At 36.9% G+C, this 6,678-nt stretch overlaps 1 protein-coding gene across 50 annotated transcripts in view; it reads left to right on the top strand.

Moving 5' to 3' along the window:
- Positions 1 to 385: 385 nt before the first annotated feature.
- The window catches only part of LOC127922281 (octapeptide-repeat protein T2-like), a 14,056-nt gene continuing 7,763 nt past the window's right edge, over positions 386 to 6,678 (top strand). For 31 of the 50 annotated variants that reach the window (XM_052505945.1, XM_052505944.1, XM_052505926.1 and 28 more), the window contains exons 1-5: positions 386 to 3,286; positions 3,367 to 5,528; positions 5,625 to 5,752; positions 5,911 to 6,038; positions 6,070 to 6,678. The exon at positions 6,070 to 6,678 is cut by the window's right edge and continues 6,469 nt beyond it. The gene's annotated coding sequence lies outside the window, so the exon portion shown is untranslated. Of the gene's footprint in view, positions 3,287 to 3,366; positions 5,529 to 5,560; positions 5,816 to 5,910; positions 6,039 to 6,069 lie in introns of those variants that run through there. The other 19 variants (XM_052505951.1, XM_052505955.1, XM_052505940.1 and 16 more) reach the window with 19 other exon arrangements.

Below are 6,678 nucleotides of genomic sequence, written 5' to 3' on the forward strand. Positions count from 1 at the left end.
GTAGTTTTACAAATCACAACTTTATTCCTCTCATGTCCTTTTAATCATGAGATGTAATGACAAAATGCATTTAAAAGGGGACAAACAGCAGTTTCTACATCCATTTGTTGGACTTATAAATGAATGGTATGAATATATATGCCATTTAGCAGACGCTTTTATCCAAAGCAACTTACAGTCATGTGTGCATACATTCTACGTATGGGTGGTCCCAGGGATCGAACCCACTACCCTGACATTACAAGCGCCATGCTCTACCAACTGAGCTACAGAAGGACCCATTGATTGTTGAAGAATATAACTTCTAAACACCTCATGAGCTTAGTTCCACTGTCCACACCCCATCAGAACCCTAAATATACCGTGCCTTCAGAGAGTATTCATAACCCTTGATTTATTCCACATTTTGTTGTGTTACAGCCCTGAATTCAAAATGGATTAAATATATTTTTATTGTCATCCATCTACACACAATACCCCATCATGACAAAGTGGAGAGAAAAATATATTTTTATTCTCATCCATCTACACACAATACCCCATCATGACAAAGTGGAGAGAAAAATATATTTTTATTCTCATCCATCTACACACAATACCCCATCATGACAAAGTGGAGAGAAAAATATATTTTTATTCTCATCCATCTACACACAATACCCCATCATGACAAAGTGGAGAAAAAATATATTTTTAGACATTTTTGCAAATGTATTGAAAATGAAATACAGAAATATCTCATGTACATAAGAATTCACACACCCTAAGTCAATAGATGTTAGAATCACCTTTGGCAGCGATTACAGCTGTTAGTCTTTCTGGGTAAGTCTCTGAGATTGATTACAGGTGTTAGTCTTTCTGGGTAAGTCTCTAAGATTGATTACAGCTGTTAGTCTTTCTGGGTAAGTCTCTGAGATTGATTACAGGTGTTAGTCTTTCTGGGTAAGTCTCTAAGATTGATTACAGGTGTTAGTCTTTCTGGGTAAATCTCTAAGATTGATTACAGGTGTTAGTCTTTCTGGGTAAATCTCTAAGATTGATTACAGGTGTTAGTCTTTCTGGGTAGGTCTCTAAGATTGATTACAGCTGTGAGTCTTTCTGGGTAAATCTCTAAGATTGATTACAGGTGTTAGTCTTTCTGGGTAAGTCTCTAATATTGATTACAGATGTTAGTCTTTCTGGGTAGGTCTCTAAGATTGATTACAGCTGTGAGTCTTTCTGGGTAAATCTCTAAGATTGATTACAGGTGTTAGTCTTTCTGGGTAAGTCTCTAAGATTGATTACAGGTGTTAGTCTTTCTGGGTAAATCTCTAAGATTGATTACAGGTGTTAGTCTTTCTGGGTAGGTCTCTAAGATTGATTACAGGTGTTAGTCTTTCTGGGTAAGTCTCTAAGATTGATTACAGGTGTTAGTCTTTCTGGGTAAATCTCTAAGATTGATTACAGGTGTTAGTCTTTCTGGGTAGGTCTCTAAGATTGATTACAGGTGTTAGTCTTTCTGGGTAAATCTCTAAGATTGATTACAGGTGTTAGTCTTTCTGGGTAAATCTCTAAGATTGATTACAGGTGTTAGTCTTTCTGGGTAAGTCTCTAAGATTGATTACAGATGTTAGTCTTTCTGGGTAAATCTCTAAGATTGATTACAGGTGTTAGTCTTTCTGGGTAAATCTCTAAGATTGATTACAGGTGTTAGTCTTTCTGGGTAAGTCTCTAAGATTGATTACAGCTGTGAGTCTTTCTGGGTAAGTCTCTAAGATTGATTACAGGTGTTAGTCTTTCTGGGTAAATCTCTAAGATTGATTACAGGTGTTAGTCTTTCTGGGTAAGTCTCTAAGATTGATTACAGGTGTTAGTCTTTCTGGGTAAATCTCTAAGATTGATTACAGGTGTTAGTCTTTCTGGGTAAATCTCTAAGATTGATTACAGGTGTTAGTCTTTCTGGGTAAATCTCTAAGATTGATTACAGGTGTTAGTCTTTCTGGGTAAATCTCTAAGATTGATTACAGGTGTTAGTCTTTCTGGGTAAGTCTCTAAGATTGATTACAGGTGTTAGTCTTTCTGGGTAAGTCTCTAAGATTGATTACAGCTGTTAGTCTTTCTGGGTAAATCTCTAAGATTGATTACAGGTGTTAGTCTTTCTGGGTAAATCTCTAAGATTGATTACAGATGTTAGTCTTTCTGGGTAGGTCTCTAAGATTGATTACAGGTGTTAGTCTTTCTGGGTAAGTCTCTAAGAGTGATTACAGCTGTGAGTCTTTCTGGGTAAATCTCTAAGATTGATTACAGATGTTAGTCTTTCTGGGTAAGTCTCTAAGATTGATTACAGGTGTTAGTCTTTCTGGGTAAGTCTCTAAGATTGATTACAGGTGTGAGTCTTTCTGGGTAAATCTCTAAGATTGATTACAGGTGTTAGTCTTTCTGGGTAAATCTCTAAGATTGATTACAGGTGTTAGTCTTTCTGGGTAAGTCTCTAAGATTGATTACAGGTGTTAGTCTTTCTGGGTAAATCTCTAAGATTGATTACAGGTGTTAGTCTTTCTGGGTAAATCTCTAAGATTGATTACAGGTGTTAGTCTTTCTGGGTAAATCTCTAAGATTGATTACAGGTGTTAGTCTTTCTGGGTAAATCTCTAAGATTGATTACAGATGTTAGTCTTTCTGGGTAAATCTCTAAGATTGATTACAGGTGTTAGTCTTTCTGGGTAAATCTCTAAGATTGATTACAGGTGTTAGTCTTTCTGGGTAAGTCTCTAAGATTGATTACAGGTGTTAGTCTTTCTGGGTAAGTCTCTAAGAGTGATTACAGCTGTGAGTCTTTCTGGGTAAGTCTCTAAGATTGATTACAGGTGTTAGTCTTTCTGGGTAAATCTCTAAGATTGATTACAGGTGTTAGTCTTTCTGGGTAAATCTCTAAGATTGATTACAGGTGTTAGTCTTTCTGGGTAAGTCTCTAAGATTGATTACAGGTGTTAGTCTTTCTGGGTAAATCTCTAAGATTGATTACAGGTGTTAGTCTTTCTGGGTAAATCTCTAAGATTGATTACAGATGTTAGTCTTTCTGGGTAAGTCTCTAAGATTGATTACAGGTGTTAGTCTTTCTGGGTAAATCTCTAAGATTGATTACAGGTGTTAGTCTTTCTGGGTAAGTCTCTAAGATTGATTACAGGTGTTAGTCTTTCTGGGTAAATCTCTAAGATTGATTACAGGTGTTAGTCTTTCTGGGTAAATCTCTAAGATTGATTACAGGTGTTAGTCTTTCTGGGTAAATCTCTAAGATTGATTACAGGTGTTAGTCTTTCTGGGTAAGTCTCTAAGATTGATTACAGCTGTGAGTCTTTCTGGGTAAATCTCTAATATTGATTACAGATGTTAGTCTTTCTGGGTAAATCTCTAAGATTGATTACAGCTGTGAGTCTTTCTGGGTAAGTCTCTAAGATTGATTACAGGTGTTAGTCTTTCTGGGTAAATCTCTAAGATTGATTACAGGTGTTAGTCTTTCTGGGTAAATCTCTAAGATTGATTACAGGTGTTAGTCTTTCTGGGTAAATCTCTAAGATTGATTACAGGTGTGAGTCTTTCTGGGTAAATCTCTAAGATTGATTACAGGTGTTAGTCTTTCTGGGTAAATCTCTAAGATTGATTACAGGTGTTAGTCTTTCTGGGTAAATCTCTAAGATTGATTACAGGTGTTAGTCTTTCTGGGTAAATCTCTAAGATTGATTACAGGTGTTAGTCTTTCTGGGTAAATCTCTAAGATTGATTACAGGTGTTAGTCTTTCTGGGTAAATCTCTAAGATTGATTACAGATGTTAGTCTTTCTGGGTAAATCTCTAAGATTGATTACAGATGTTAGTCTTTCTGGGTAAATCTCTAAGATTGATTACAGGTGTGAGTCTTTCTGGGTAAATCTCTAAGATTGATTACAGGTGTTAGTCTTTCTGGGTAAATCTCTAAGATTGATTACAGATGTTAGTCTTTCTGGGTAAATCTCTAAGATTGATTACAGGTGTTAGTCTTTCTGGGTAAATCTCTAAGATTGATTACAGGTGTTAGTCTTTCTGGGTAAATCTCTAAGATTGATTACAGGTGTGAGTCTTTCTGGGTAAATCTCTAAGATTGATTACAGGTGTTAGTCTTTCTGGGTAAGTCTCTAATATTGATTACAGGTGTTAGTCTTTCTGGGTAAATCTCTAAGATTGATTACAGGTGTTAGTCTTTCTGGGTAAATCTCTAAGATTGATTACAGGTGTTAGTCTTTCTGGGTAAATCTCTAAGATTGATTACAGGTGTTAGTCTTTCTGGGTAAATCTCTAAGATTGATTACAGGTGTTAGTCTTTCTGGGTAAATCTCTAAGATTGATTACAGCTGTGAGTCTTTCTGGGTAAATCTCTAAGATTGATTACAGGTGTTAGTCTTTCTGGGTAAATCTCTAAGATTGATTACAGGTGTTAGTCTTTCTGGGTAAGTCTCTAAGATTGATTACAGGTGTTAGTCTTTCTGGGTAAGTCTCTAAGATTGATTACAGGTGTTAGTCTTTCTGGGTAAATCTCTAAGATTGATTACAGGTGTTAGTCTTTCTGGGTAAATCTCTAAGATTGATTACAGGTGTTAGTCTTTCTGGGTAAATCTCTAAGAGTGATTACAGGTGTTAGTCTTTCTGGGTAGGTCTCTAAGATTGATTACAGGTGTTAGTCTTTCTGGGTAAATCTCTAAGATTGATTACAGGTGTTAGTCTTTCTGGGTAAATCTCTAAGATTGATTACAGCTGTGAGTCTTTCTGGGTAAATCTCTAAGATTGATTACAGGTGTTAGTCTTTCTGGGTAAATCTCTAAGATTGATTACAGGTGTTAGTCTTTCTGGGTAAGTCTCTAAGATTGATTACAGGTGTTAGTCTTTCTGGGTAAGTCTCTAAGATTGATTACAGGTGTTAGTCTTTCTGGGTAAATCTCTAAGATTGATTACAGGTGTTAGTCTTTCTGGGTAAATCTCTAAGATTGATTACAGGTGTTAGTCTTTCTGGGTAAATCTCTAAGAGTGATTACAGGTGTTAGTCTTTCTGGGTAGGTCTCTAAGATTGATTACAGGTGTTAGTCTTTCTGGGTAAATCTCTAAGATTGATTACAGGTGTTAGTCTTTCTGGGTAAATCTCTAAGATTGATTACAGGTGTTAGTCTTTCTGGGTAAATCTCTAAGATTGATTACAGGTGTTAGTCTTTCTGGGTAAATCTCTAAGAGCTTTGAACCACCCATTATTATTATCTGTTAAATTGGTATTGATCGTTGCTAGGCAACTGTTTACAAGTCTGGCCGTAGATTTTAAAGCAGATTTTTTTTTTAACTGTAACTCGTCCAATCAGGAACATTCACTGTCGTCTTGGTAATCAGCTCCAGTGTAGAATCCTGGTGTTTTAGGTTCTTGTCTGGTGAGAGGTGAATTCATCTCACCATTGTCCTGTTGAAAGGTGAATTCATCTCACCATTGTCCTGTTGAAAGGTGAATTCATCTCACCATTGTCCTGTTGAAAGGTGAATTCATCTCACCATTGTCCTGTTGAAATGTGAATTCATCTCACCATTGTCCTGTTGAAAGGTGATTTCATCTCACCGTTGTCCTGTTGAAAGGTGAATTCATCTCACCATTGTCCTGTTGAAAGGTGAATTCATCTCACCATTGTCCTGTTGAAAGGTGAATTCATCTCACCATTGTCCTGTTGAAAGGTGAATTCATCTCACCGTTGTCCTGTTGAAAGGTGAATTCATCTCACCATTGTCTGGTGAAAGGTGAATTCATCTCACCATTGTCCTGTTGAAAGGTGAATTCATCTCACCATTGTCTGGTGAAAGATGAATTCATCTCACCGTTGTCCTGTTGAAAGGTGAATTCATCTCACCTTTGTCCTGTTGAAAGGTGAATTCATCTCACCATTGTCCTGTTGAAAGGTGAATTCATCTCACCATTGTCCTGTTGAAAGGTGAATTCATCTCACCATTGTCCTGTTGAAAGGTGAATTCATCTCACCATTGTCCTGTTGAAAGGTGAATTCATCTCACCATTGTCTGGTGAAAGGTGAATTCATCTCACCATTGTCCTGTTGAAAGGTGAATTCATCTCACCATTGTCTGGTGAAAAGCAGACTGAACCAGGTTTTCATCTAGGATTTTGCCTGCACTTAAATCCAATTACTTATATATATTTTTATCCTGACCACCTCCCCAGTCATTAACGATTACAACCCAAAACACTCAGGCTCCCGAGTGGCACAGCCATCTAAACCACTGCATCTCAGTGCAAGAGGTGATACCTGTAATTCTTGGTAGTGACTGGGTGTATTGATACACCATCCAAAGTGTAATTAAGAACTTCACCATGTTGCTCAAAGGGATATTACATTTACATTTAAGTCATTTAGCAGACGCTCTTATCCAGAGCGACTTACAAATTCAATGTCTGATTTTTTTTTTAAAGCCATCTATCAATAGGTGCCCTTCTTTCCAAGGCATTGGAAAACCTCCCTGGTCTCTGTGGTTGAATCTGTGTTTTGGAAATTCATTGCTCGACTGAGGGACCTTACAGATAATTATATGTGTGTGGGGAACAGCGATGAAGCAGTCAATTAAACAAATAATGTTGAACACTATTATTGCACACAGAGTGAGTCCGTGCAACTTATTATGT

Source organism: Oncorhynchus keta, unplaced genomic scaffold (genome assembly GCF_023373465.1).
Source record: "Oncorhynchus keta strain PuntledgeMale-10-30-2019 unplaced genomic scaffold, Oket_V2 Un_contig_2511_pilon_pilon, whole genome shotgun sequence".
Classification (NCBI taxonomy): domain Eukaryota; kingdom Metazoa; phylum Chordata; class Actinopteri; order Salmoniformes; family Salmonidae; genus Oncorhynchus; species Oncorhynchus keta.